Here is a 13,427-nt window from a genome sequence, read left to right on the forward strand (position 1 = left end):
CCCAATGAGGTGTCCCGGGTTCGAATCCCAGTTATGACTTGTGGATGTGAATTCCGCACCCAGGTCGCAACGACCACTATGCTGTTGAAAAATATCCTTAGTGTGAGACAGACCATGAGTTAGAGCCTCCTTGCTCTCAGCCTCACGGTTTTTGTGGTTTCATCTCTATATAACGCAAATACGGGTTAGTTCCATCAAAAGAGTCCCTCACGTAGGTAAATTTCTCCCAATACTTGATCCATGAGTTCTCTTGCCTTCTGGATTGGGTTCAATATTACGAGACTACGGAGTTGAACATTTATAGTCGTAAGCTCAAAATTGAGTAGACTGTTCATATTCTAAGAATAAAATGAAAAAAAATCTTGTTAGGATTGCAAAAAATACGGAAACACTTCTATGCAAACTCTATCTAAACAGCTTCTTTTTATTAGCTCATGTTTAGGAAGATTTCATACAGCGAAACTATTGTTACAATTTATAAAAAAAACATGGTTAAAACTTTTAAAAAGTCGGATCAAGCAAAATTTGCATCGAACAAAATGAACGTTTGAAATTCTTTCAATACCACAATTGTCCAACATAATTATTGCTTTAGAATGAATTCAAAATTACTGTTATTAAAGCTAGAAAATGTCCTCATTTTGGACGATCCGAATTTGGCGAGAATAAACGGGGTTGCAGCGGGTAAGTAAAAATGCAAAAAGTGGTGTCTAATAAAACTAAAAGAGGTTAAAATTTTCTAGTATATTATTTTCAATTTAAGACTGAAAATGAAAGCGATGAACGTTTGTGCTTTAAATATGAATAATTTAAAATTTAGTTACTATCGATTGATTAAAGAGATTATAAATAAATTGAGTTTCTACCACTTTTTATATTTTTAGTCTCCCATAGCATCCCTGGATAAATATGATATCACTTCTAAAAAGGTTCAAGCATGAACTTTTAAATTGGGCTACTAAGTTAACATATAAGCTAACATTAAGTTTGCATAATTAAAGCGCTTATGTCAACTAAACTTTTTCTAACAACAATCTCATCGTTAGTTTACTGTTAAATCAAACTAATAACTAAATGAATCAAACATTACTAAATTCAATTACAACAAAGGCTTTTTCTTAGTGTTGAAATTGTGAGTCTAGAGGTGGTGCAATAATATATATCTTTCTCTTATAGAGTGACCCGATAAATATCACTATTGAAAACTTATAGTTGTCTTATTGACAAGTTGAACAGATATTGCGAAAGATTTATTTGAATTTGCAGGCCTGTGTGCTCAGTTTATTATCTTTTGTCATATAGAAGGACAGCATCCATGGTCACAGCGGGATTCGAACCCACGCTTTGCGCAGGCCCCTCATCATCATCATCAACATTTATCTGGGCGCCTGGGGCCGTACAGGCCCCTCAAAGATTGGATCAGATTAATTTAAAAAGCTGTTTAAATGAATTAAAGTGGTGATCGCACTCGAAGCGCCATCCATAAATTAAAGTGGCATCATTTAAGTTTAGGTAAAATTCTGAATGATGAAATGCCAAACTTATGCATGCCAAGATAATATAGGTCTTGAATTACTGATTCCCAAAAATGGTAGGTAAAACAAAGATAGGTAAATCAAAGACCATAGAGGCTCGCATTTATGGTATCGTTGAAAACAGTCGTCAAAACAATAATAAATAATATTTTATTTTTACGCGTTTTTTTTAAATATTCAATGTTAGTGTTATTTGCATTTTTCAGGATTTGGTACTTTGGAAATAAAGGAATTTTCTTAGCAAGCAACGCAATTTAAAGTTGACTTCTTATGTCATTATATGAAGCCTGAAACATTACACAAGGTGAGAAAGTCCTGTTTACAAATATTATTAAATATTTTTTTTTTTAATTTTTGTACATATTTTTTTAAAACGAAAGATCATACCTTAAAAAAGTAGGTTACTGCAAATTTTAATTAAATTAAATACGCCTTTTGAGCAATGTTTTTTTTCAAACGCGCTCATCAAGTCCTAGGCCCATTTGTTTAATGAACATTTTGAATTATGTTCAAAATGAAAAGTGAAGCGAAGCTGTATTTAATTAAAAAAATTATGTTGTTATCGGTCAGCTAGAATCTGAAAAAATGCTGAAGTTGGTATGAGACATAAGGAAGGAAACATAAAGCTTTGTCGAAACTCAATTCACTTTCTTTAATTTATTATCTCTTTATTCATTCAACCGCAACTATCACTAAGATTTATATTTCAAATTATTATATTTCAAAATTATTCTAGTAAATACACTAGTAAATTGAAAAGACTATGCTGTTAATATTTGCAAATTTGAATTTATTTCAGTAAAATTGTGAAGTTTTCTAGTCACCACTTTCTGCATTTTTAGTCGCCAACCATTTAAAGGCTCTTCAGAGTCTATGTAATAGCCTTTTTAGAAAATAATTTTCTAACCGCAGCAAAAGTGATTTATTTTTACTACCTTATTATTTATAGTTAAGTTTATTAGATAGTAGTTACTAATAATTAGCTTAAACTAGTCCTGGTGTTTTGATTTTATTGGGCACCTGGGCCGCGATGCGATCCCTATCCCATTCATCTGGAATTTTAACACTGTTTTGGTTGAGCATTGAAATAAGCAGGCAGTGGAGTTGCTTTTATGAATGTTTCAAGCACTTTGCTTGAATAACTAAAAGGAATCAAAAATTAAAATGAGCAGCTTGCTCTAAACTGTGTTTGTTTGATTTTGGAGTTGTTCAGAATTGTATCAGCATGAGGAAACGTTATTTTCAGAAAGGTTGATGAAATTATTTGTTTTGATAGTTATGATATGAGGCGTCGGAGGTGAAATGTGCAGCTATTGGTCTGTAGTTTTTATCTTTGATATAATTTTCAAATTTAAAGATTTCATTAAAATTTGCTGTTTTACATTCTATGACTTTAACGAAAAAATCTGCGTTTAGATTGTATATATGCAGTGACAGAGTTGGTATTTTGAGGTCTGCATGTATATTGCTATTCCGGATGAACCATCTTGCACAGGTTATTTTTCTAAGGATCTTGTTTTGGCATCGGTTTAATTTCTTCAGTAGATGTTAAGATATCGTTGTCCAGGCAGGTGAGGCATAGGTAAGTATTGGGCGGATCATAGCTGTATACAGTAGCTTCTTTAGTTTAAGTGACATATTCTGATTATATATTAATGGTTGTATGGCTATTATTGCTGCATTTGCTTTATCTATTGTGCTTTTGATATGATCATTCCAGGGGCGTTCGCTATTGATTATAAGGCCAAGATAATTTGCTTCTTTAACTATTGGTATTGGTATATTGAACATTTTTGGTTGAAGTTGTGGAAGTATTTTAATTCTTCTTTTTTGTATAATTAATATTTGTGATTTTTCAGCGTTTACTGCAGTTTTCCACTTTAAACACCAGCACAGCATGACAATGTTTAGCAAGACGTATGATATCGTTCTGATATCATATGTCATGCTAAACCTTTTATAAACTAGCAAAATCTGTCTATATTTGAATGTTTAGTTTGTAGTTATTTACCGTGGCATTCAACGTGTTAATATGAACTATTCAATGAGAACGTTCGAATTAGCGTTTAAATAACATTGCGTCGATTGAATAAAAAAACGATGTTTTATGTATCGGTCATTACAATAGGAAGGTGGCTGTTATGGAGGGTTGTGCTAAAGAGCGTGGACTACTTAATTAGTATTTTTCAAAAATTAATTATTAATCCGAGTTATATCAGTCAATCAATTAGAGTTTTCATAATTTTTCATCGTGCTAATGCATTGTCGAACAATTGAATTATCGGGCAAACAAACTAGCCTGGAAAATATTTGGGGAAATGAGATATCTTGCAAACGTATCTCAAGCGCAAACAAAGTTGAGAATCCGAAATATAGGTCAATCGAGTGTTGGGAAAATGTACCCGACCCATATTTATTCCTAGTGCACACAAAATGCCCATTTTATCTTCTCGCAGTTTTTTTTTATCACTTTTGGCTAGAATTATTTCGCAAATACTTGAAGTGTAGATAAATTAACGTTCCCAAATGCTTTTTTTGCGTTCTAAAAATCCTTATTTCACGCAAAATAAACAATTAAAATTGCTTTTTGTTCGATACCGTGAAACTATATCTCCTTCAATCAACTATATCTCTAGTTGTAATGATATGAAATGTGCTACTGCGAAGAGATAGTTGATTAAAGTTTAAATTTTGTGAATAAAATATTTTGTTAGTTACCTCTTCAATGTTAAAGAAAATAGGATTACTTGAGTTTAGCTTAAAACTATACGTCTTGTATCAGAGATGCCAACTTGCTCCAGTCAGTGGATATATATTTTCGAGTGGTAGTCTTTTAATATATATTTCTTGGTTTAGTAAATACACTTTGCAGTGTTTTTAGTTACCACTATTTCTAAATAGCTCAAAGGCTTATGTGATCCGCCATTTTAATGTAGTTAAACTGAGCTTAATCCTTTAAAAACTTGGAAAGTTTAGCAAAAATCTGCAAGTTTAGTCCGTGGTTCTTTACCGTTTTCTCTTATATTTTGTTGAATCCGGAACAGTTGGCATCCCTGTTTATGTTACTTACATACTCATGGGCCTGCCATCAGGAGAACTCAGTTCTCGCAATAAGCCTGTCTTAGTAGAAAGTGGTAGTAAAACTAATCGATTTCTAGATTGATTTCGGAAGGAGTAAAATGTCCTTGGCTACCAATATAAATTTTATTTACAAGCATTTATCTTTTTTTATTCTCAGGTATGGCGAGCGGCAACTCCATTTGCATCTGAAATACCTCAATTCCTACCACTACAACTATAAAAATCCATGATGAATGAGAAAAGCTGCAAGCGACGCCACATTCAGGATGGTAATATCATGTAAACATACAATTCTGCATTATATCAGATGCAGGATATTATTGCGTGAGGATCAGGATCGTAATGGGGAGTTAATACCCTCCTACATTGGACATTCTTGAGAGAAAATAGAATTCTAATAGTAGAGGACTAAAGCAGAAAATTTCTTTTACACGTTGACGCCGGGGTGACCCGCCAGTGGGTCACGCTAGATTGTCTCATCTTGGCTGCGCACCGGAGTAAAAACTGGTAACAAATATATTTCCTTTTCTAGTTTTTTTCCGGGAATAATAAAAATCCCTAACTACCAATTATTTTTAACGGATGCAATTTTTATATTGAATTGCTTCTTCGCCGTGATAAATTTCCTTACAGTGAATTGTTATTGTTGAGAATGGATTAACTCCTCCCGTATATTATCTAATATTGAAATAGTTCTTCTACCAGTATTTTCTCTTTTTCCCGTCCCAGTATTTTCACTTTTCCGGCGTGAACGTGTTAAAACAGATAGAATCTTGTAAAAATTTGTTCAGAAAATCAGAACACAATATTTTTTTTATTTATTGACGCAACATTTTCAGCCTTGAGTGGTCAATTAAGGCTTATAAGCCTTTGTCAAGTATAAGGACATCACAACGTATACATCCAGGGTTACGGCGGTATTCGAACCAGCTTAACAGAGAGGTTAACGGGCGATACCGATCGGATAGGGAGACAAAATTCTTTTAATTGTAATTTATTGAAATATTATAGCATAACGTTTGGAAACACTTGAAAAAATATCTTCTGAAATTACTGATACACAAATGAAATTGCAGATATCTAGTACGTCATGGAGGACAGATATGCTTTTTATTCTCCCCGTAAAAACAAGAAAACAAATGACTGTAAAAAAATTTTAAAAAAAGAGAAAAAACTCGCTAGTTCTTTTACCATGTAGTATACATTAAATTACTATAAATTAAAGGAAAACTAGATAGTTGGTCAGGGATGAAAAATTATAAATACCAAGACGGACAGTGATTCATGGAATAGAGCGTCCGTCCCTGAATGAGGTAAGTTCGAATCTCAGAGGTGGCTGGTTGATACGAATTTTGTTACTGGCTTAAGCCGACCACAGTACAGATGTAAAATATTCTCAGTGATAGACGTATCATGGGTTAGAGTCCCCACGCCGTTCGACTAACACTTGGTAGTTTTAGAGATTTTTATCGACATGTAACGCAAAGGCGGGTAATTTCTATCAAGAACTCTTCCACGATGGCTAAATTGTCCCAATGATCCAGGAGTTGCCTTGATTTCTGGGTTAGTTTCAAAATTACAAGGTTACGGAGTTGAACATTGATATTCGTATTTTAAGAATTGAGCCGTCTGTTCTACACTGGTTATAATAATAAATTTACCATGACAAAAAAATGAGAGAAAAAATCACTTCACTCTAGCTTTTTTTTCCGGAAAGAACAAAATATCCATTACCAGCAAGATTTTTTTTTAACGTTGCACATAAATTAAACTGTTTCTTACCTGTGAGAAAATAAATAATGATTGATGGTTTATCATTAAAAACAGTTAGAATATATTTTATTCCAAACAAAAACCAGGCTCTAATGAAATAATTTTATTACCAGATTTTTCTCCTTTCCGTTTTACTATTAGGCCTATATGTTGAATTTACTTTTCATAATTAGGTTTCATTTATTCCTTAGAAATAAATTTCGTATGCTCTTTACCTTTATATAACACGTATGAGTGAATTTAGGTTAATAGAGGTTTAGTTTATGAATTATTTAAATTGTTGCTTTTAAAAAATAATTTTTCAAAGTAATTTAAACTTTACTCAAATTATAATGCTGTGTTAAATAAATTATTCAACTATTAGCTGAAGTACAGGGTTAGACAAAAATATTGAAACACATCTATGTTAACTCTATGTATATTTTGCATCGACCAAATTGAGTGTAGAAAATTAAGTTCCTTTTTCCCTTCTATTATAATTAAAAAAGCATTCTAACATAAATATGAATAATTTCAAAATTGCTAGCATTAATATGTGAGTAAAAATTATTAATTGGTCGAAATTGGTCGTTCCGAATTTCATTTGGGTAAATAAAACAGCATTTCTGAAAAAGATTTCGATCTTTCAAATTGCGCCCACAATTTACAGTGTAAAATTTTTCTAATTTTTGCTGGGAAAAGAAAAATTGTTTGCATAGAAAAGTGTTTTCACATTTTTGTCCATATTTTGTACTAACTTTTCCAGGAAACAAACAGCCCTGAGTATGTATTAAAGTATAAACTTTGTTATCATTTTATTTTATAACCGTCGTTGAACAGCCGACCCAATTTTTGGGTTTTGGGACCACTAATGTTAAACTGCGTAGCCTTGTAATTTTTAACCTAATCCAGAAGACAAGGGAACTCCTGGATCAAGTATTAGGAGAAATGTGCCTTCTAGGAGGACTTTTTGATGGGACTTATCCGCATTTTTCGTTACATGGAGAAAAAGAGCACGAGAGCCTCCTACGGTTAGCTTGATGGCAAGAGGACTCTAACCCATGATCCGGATCCGTTTGCCTATGAAGATATTTCACGTCAGCACTGTGCAAGCCGGATACGGAATTCGTATCGACCAGCCAGCGTTGGAATTCCAACCCGGTTCATCTCATTGGAAGGCGAACACTCTATCCCCGAGCGAAAAAAATAATTGTACAGTCAAAAAAAATATATTCTTGTAATTTTTGAACAGTTGAACGGATTCCATAAACTATTATGGCCCTATCACGAAGAAATGTCTTTAAATATGTGTAATAGTTAGCTGCAACCGCGAAGGAATATAATTATTCAGATGAAAACAAACGCACTTTTTTTTGAAGAAACATATCAGTTTTCTTTTATTGCATTCAATTCAGCTAGAAAAAATTACCTATGAAAACAAATTTTATAAAAAGTGGTAGTAGAATTTCTTTGTTTAAGGAAATTAATTATTTTACTTCTTTCTTTTTCGACAGTTTGAATTCAAATGAAGTTGAGAGATTTCATCTTAAAATTAGCATAGCATATAATTCCCAAAATAATTCTCTTCTTGTATGTTCATTTAAATCGTACGAATTAAAATAAAAAATTTGATGTTTGTCATTTTTTTCTCTTGAAAGCAATATACTTTTAAACGCTGAAATTATATTATACACGGTTTCTCCCACATGAGTTAAATTATTTAAAAAGATAAAAACTAGTAGCAAAATTTTTTCATCATAGCTTTTATCATACAAAGTGAAAAGAGTAAAATTACGCATTGTGCGGTCACCAAGATAGATAATTAATAAAGCTATGAATATCAATCTGTAATTATATATCTTGAATCTGTTATTTAATATCTTGAAATGTGCCAATTTTAAATTTAAGACATTAATTATACAAAATATGATATGCGATGCACTGACGTTTACTCAAATAAATATTATATTTTTAATATAAGAATTATATTTTTATTGTTAAAATGGTAAATTATTAACTTATCTAAAACTTGATTTTTTTTCATTTTACGCGTGATGTGCACTAAGTCAAAGCAGGAATAACATTATCGCATATGTGCCCTAGTAATTGTAATAATTAATCCCTTGTAATAATTAACTTCTGCCAATACGCCAGAATTTAATTTATTTTTGCCATCATTTATCAACATATAAATACATATTTACATGATAATTTTTATGCTTTAATTATTTATATGCCCTGAAGATTACAGTCCTTTCAGAATCCCTTTCATTAAGAAAAGTGACATTTGATACCAACGTAGAAAAAAAATATAGCTTTGTTACGGAGCTTTCTTCAATATTTTATTAACATTTAATCTAAGACACACACAAATAAAACCACTGATTAGGAATTAACAGTAATGTTATAGTAAAAAATACAATTACTCTCCTTTATTTTAGTCCTGATCTTAGTTTTGAAAACGGAATCCTTTAAATATCAAAAGCAGTCGTCTTTTTGTGGGGTAAATTTTAATTAATCTGTTACTAGAGGAATACTAGAATGAGTAGGGTTGAAAGTAAAACGACACCAAATATCGTGTTATTAGGAAAAGTTTTAAGAAAAACTAAGGTTATTAGGAAAGGTGTTCTCAAGGACTGGGAATAAATTGATGAGGGGTAAGGGAAAATTCATTTAATAGTTGTCTAAATTGTGTAAAAATTTAAGAAGAATGGAAATAAAATGGAAAGAACCCTAAAAATTATGATTTTTGGTAATAGTTCAGGAAGTACACGGATAGTTAGTTCACGTCTCTCGGAGTTACAAATGTTTCCCCAGTTATTATTTTTTTTTAGTACAGAAAATCTGTAATAATATGGGAAATAGTTAGGAAGGAAAATAGCGAAAATAAAAAAAATTAATTCAAATAAACTTGACAGGCAATAAACTGGATTTCATTGCTTAGCAACGAAAAAATTATTGCTTAAATTATTGTTAAAATTATTGTTAAAATTATTGCCATAAAATTATTGTTTAGTGACTCAGCATATTTTTGTTTTTCTTTAGAAGTCTTTAGCTATGGGACTTTCTTTCCTCTTTTTTTAAATAAAATTTTTGAAGAACATCATTCTTATCGAACTGATAACGGACATTACCATTAAGAAAATTGATCTGAATTTTTAAATAAAATAGAGGAAATTTTGAATATAATTATTAAAAAAGTGTCAATCTAGTATTAAAAATGTGAAATAAAATTGGAAAAAATTTGTCATCAATATTTTTTACCCTATTATATTATTATTTTTGCTTCACGTAAACTTTCAATTAGCTCCGAAATGCTAAGAGTCATGGTCCAAATTTTGATTGGTTAAAAATAAAAAAATAAAATAAAGGCTATTAAATATAAAAGGAGAAATGCCCTTAAATTGAGATTTTAAATAAGAAGGCATTCAGGCATGAGGCTATTTTAGTTAATTCGAGCGAATATAAAATTCCAAATTTTATTTGCATGAAAATGAAATTTTTTTTTATCAAAACGTGTGGTTTGAAGAACAGCCTTAAGAAATTATAGTTATTCTAGAATTTATTATGGAAATTATGGTCTTAGAAATTATAATTATAGTTATTATAGAGGTGGGAGGTTAAGAGGTAGACCCTCTTCGCAAGGGCTGGGAATAAGTTGAAGAAGGCATGAGAGAATTCGCATCATAGTTGCTAAAAATCTGAATTGAGTAAAATTTTAAGAATATAGGTAGGAAATCAGAAATTGAGAACGTCCTTAAAAGAATGAATTTGATGATGATTAAGAAAAATTATGATTATTGAGGGAGTTCACCTCTCAAGGAGGTGGAAATAAATTTTTTGCACATTACTGGAACCAACATGGGAATATTTATAAATTTCAAACCACCATTAATTATTTTCCTCTATTTTTATAAGCTGAAATACTGAGAGAAACATCATTTAAATGCTATAGTCATTATTCTCATACTCGAAGAAACTTTTCTCTATTTCACAAAGATTCTATCCGAAATTTTCTATCTTAAATGAAAAAGAAAAAAAGGAAACTACTACTACAACAAAAAAAGGACTTTATTTGTACAAGTTTTACATGCAATTAACTATTTTTTCGGAATTTTTTTTTATCGCAAAATGCGGATTCGTGTTCAGCATGCCGTAAACAATATGTACAAAAAAATAAAAATTCTCCCAAATTTGTTCAGGTTAGTTTTGTTCACAGTTTCAAAGTTATCCAATTTTAAAAATTAGTTACTTAAAATTTGAAAGTGGATATTTTCTAGTATTAGCTACTACTTTCAATTAAAAAAAACTCTTTCAAAAGATTTCATTGATTAAGAAGCTCATTTAAATGATAATAATGTATCGAGCTGTTAGACATACTTCTTTTAATCATTTTGAAATAACGGATATGCTTCCACGATGGATACATTTGCGCCTTAAGAGTTAGTTTACAACTAGTATATATACTCCCATGCTTACAGACCTGCCAACTTTTACTCCTTCAGAGAAAGTATTTCCCAAGCGGTAATGAAAGAGTAATTAAAATGCAATTGTTGATAAAATTAAATCTTCACAATTGCCATGGCTTGCAAATTTGTTTACTTACTCCGGAAAGCGCATACATATTTTCGAATGATAGTCTTCTTTTTTTTTAACATGTGATACTTGGTATAGTAAATTCGATTAATAGGATTTTTACTTACTTCTAAATAATTCAAAGGCCACTTTCTTACACTTCAGCCATGTTCAATCTTTTAAATAGTTCTGCCACTCTTTACAATTCTTGCCGAATATCTTGTCGAATCGGGAGTAGTCTCTGGGCTTACACTTATTTTCCTTTTTATAACTTGCTCTTATACATAAAATTGATTTATTTGCGTCCATAAAATCATTATAAATTAAATTTATAAATTGAAGAATTAAAAAAAAGATCTATTACCACTTTAAATATAAAAATAGAACACGACGGACGCGGTAGAAGATGGCAAGTAACAGCTATGATACTTGCCAATTTCTACCGCTTTTAGTGAGAGGTTTTTCTTGCTCTTTTAAAGTGTTAGTTAATTTTATGCACTTTAAAAATTTTGATTAACACTAATTTTGATCACCACTATGACACGTGGCTTGGACTTCCGGTTCAGTATTTATACATTTAATATCCTTAATTACGGATCAAAATTAAGGACTTTAATCATTCAATAAAGAATGTTCAAAACTTATTTTTGACCATTTAAAGATATGTTAAAAATGAAATATTTATGAGGGCAGGTTTTATTTTAAGAACTATTCCCAGGCAAAGGAGCTTTTAGTTTTGATTTTTAATTTTTTCAAAATGACAAGAGTGGCAGCGTACTTACCCTTAGTTTAAGTGGTTAAGTTACTGTTTAAAATCACATTCGGTTTATAAAAGTCACATACCAATTATATATAAATTTCTAACTAAATATTATTAGGTGTAACGGAAAATTCGTTTAAGAGAATACAATTCCCATTCTGAAGTAATGTAAAAAATTTTTATTTATGTAAGAAAAGTTTAAAACAAGGCGTTTACACTGAAAACATTCATTTCCCAATTGGGTGGATATTCAACATTTTACAGTGAAAAAAAGTGTAAATATTTGATACTTGGGTCTAGCGTTTAACACAATTGAATCTTTAAAACGCACTTGGAATAAGTCAATTGAATTTGTATAGTTATGTATATTCCTATTTAAGTATTTTAATTTTTATCATGTGACTATGGAATTCGAAATCCTTGCATCTTTTTACGAAATAAAATGGAAATGAGAAGAAATCAAAATTTAACATAGGACTTTTTAAACGTTTATACCTCAAAAACTATTTGACTGTTTTTGATCAAATTTTGTATTTTTCATTTAAAATTACATTTTTTATCGTAACCATCATTAAACATAATTGTAAAGGAATAAGCATCATCTAAATCATCTTTTACCTAAAATTGCTTCTAGATAAATGAACTTTACAATTGAACGCAAAATTTTTTTGATTTGCTTTAATAAATATCAAGATATGGCAAAAACAGCAAAAAATAAATTTAAATTCAGGGTCAAACATTTTCGTGTCTAAATTATTTGTACCACGTTTTTCAAATTGCAGTATTTTAATGGAGAAAATGGTTATTCAGAGAAAGTGCGTTTCTGTATCTGAACTAAATAGAAAGTTGGAGTCAATTAATTAATTGTTTTACCTCTATAAACAATAAAGATTGGAAAATCCAATAATTAAAGCAAAAGTAATTCAGAATGATACATTTTTGCGCACTTTCACGAGGATATTTCTTTCGATACCAACCACTATGCATTAAATAGCACATTTATTTTAGTAAGGCATTAGGTAGATAAAACTATCTTATTTTTTCAAAGAAAATCTTACTAATGAAACTTTTTTACCTATTTAAAACTACTGTTGCTAAAGGCAACATTTAATTCTGACGTTAAAAGTGCTGTATGAAAAAAGTGGGGGAACATTCATGCTTATACTGATTTGATATTTTACAGTGTTGTCTACTACTTTTATTTTAAAATATAGCAATTATTTGATTACATATCACTATATACATAACTATCGCTATACATAGAAACCGTCCGTGAAGGTAAACACTTCCCTTTACTGTAATCCAAAAGATTGTATATATATATATATATATATATATAAAAGAAAAAAGAATGAAATTTTATTTAAAAAACCGGGAAAAAAAGATATAATCTTTTCTTCAGCCCACGCGATTATATCCGCAAAACAGAGTGCTTTCTGATATTGTATCAATAAAGCCAAAGCAAAATATATTAATACAATAGTGTGAGGAGCACTCAAAAATTTTAAAAAAAAAATAACAACAAATAAAATAGATCATAAAAATTAAAAATAAGTAAAAATAACATGTAAAAACAGAAAATAAAATAAAATAAAAAGAAAAAACATTAAAAAGGGGGGACTATAAAGCGAGTAGCAAAATCATAACAACTTACTTGGACAGTTATTTTTCAAGAATGATTTAAAAATGTTTTCGCAGAAAGATTGCCAGATTACAAAATATGA

At 30.3% G+C, this 13,427-nt stretch overlaps 1 long non-coding RNA gene across 1 annotated transcript in view; it reads left to right on the forward strand.

The window, feature by feature from the left end:
- Positions 1 to 1,738: 1,738 nt before the first annotated feature.
- The window catches only part of LOC139427157 (uncharacterized), a 13,544-nt gene continuing 1,855 nt past the window's right edge, over positions 1,739 to 13,427 (forward strand). Inside the window, exons 1-2 of the long non-coding RNA XR_011638319.1 lie at positions 1,739 to 1,839; positions 4,774 to 5,123. This is a non-coding gene — a long non-coding RNA (uncharacterized lncRNA). The remainder of the gene's footprint in view (positions 1,840 to 4,773; positions 5,124 to 13,427) is intronic.

This window comes from Parasteatoda tepidariorum, chromosome X2 (genome assembly GCF_043381705.1).
Source record: "Parasteatoda tepidariorum isolate YZ-2023 chromosome X2, CAS_Ptep_4.0, whole genome shotgun sequence".
In the NCBI taxonomy this organism is placed as follows: domain Eukaryota; kingdom Metazoa; phylum Arthropoda; class Arachnida; order Araneae; family Theridiidae; genus Parasteatoda; species Parasteatoda tepidariorum.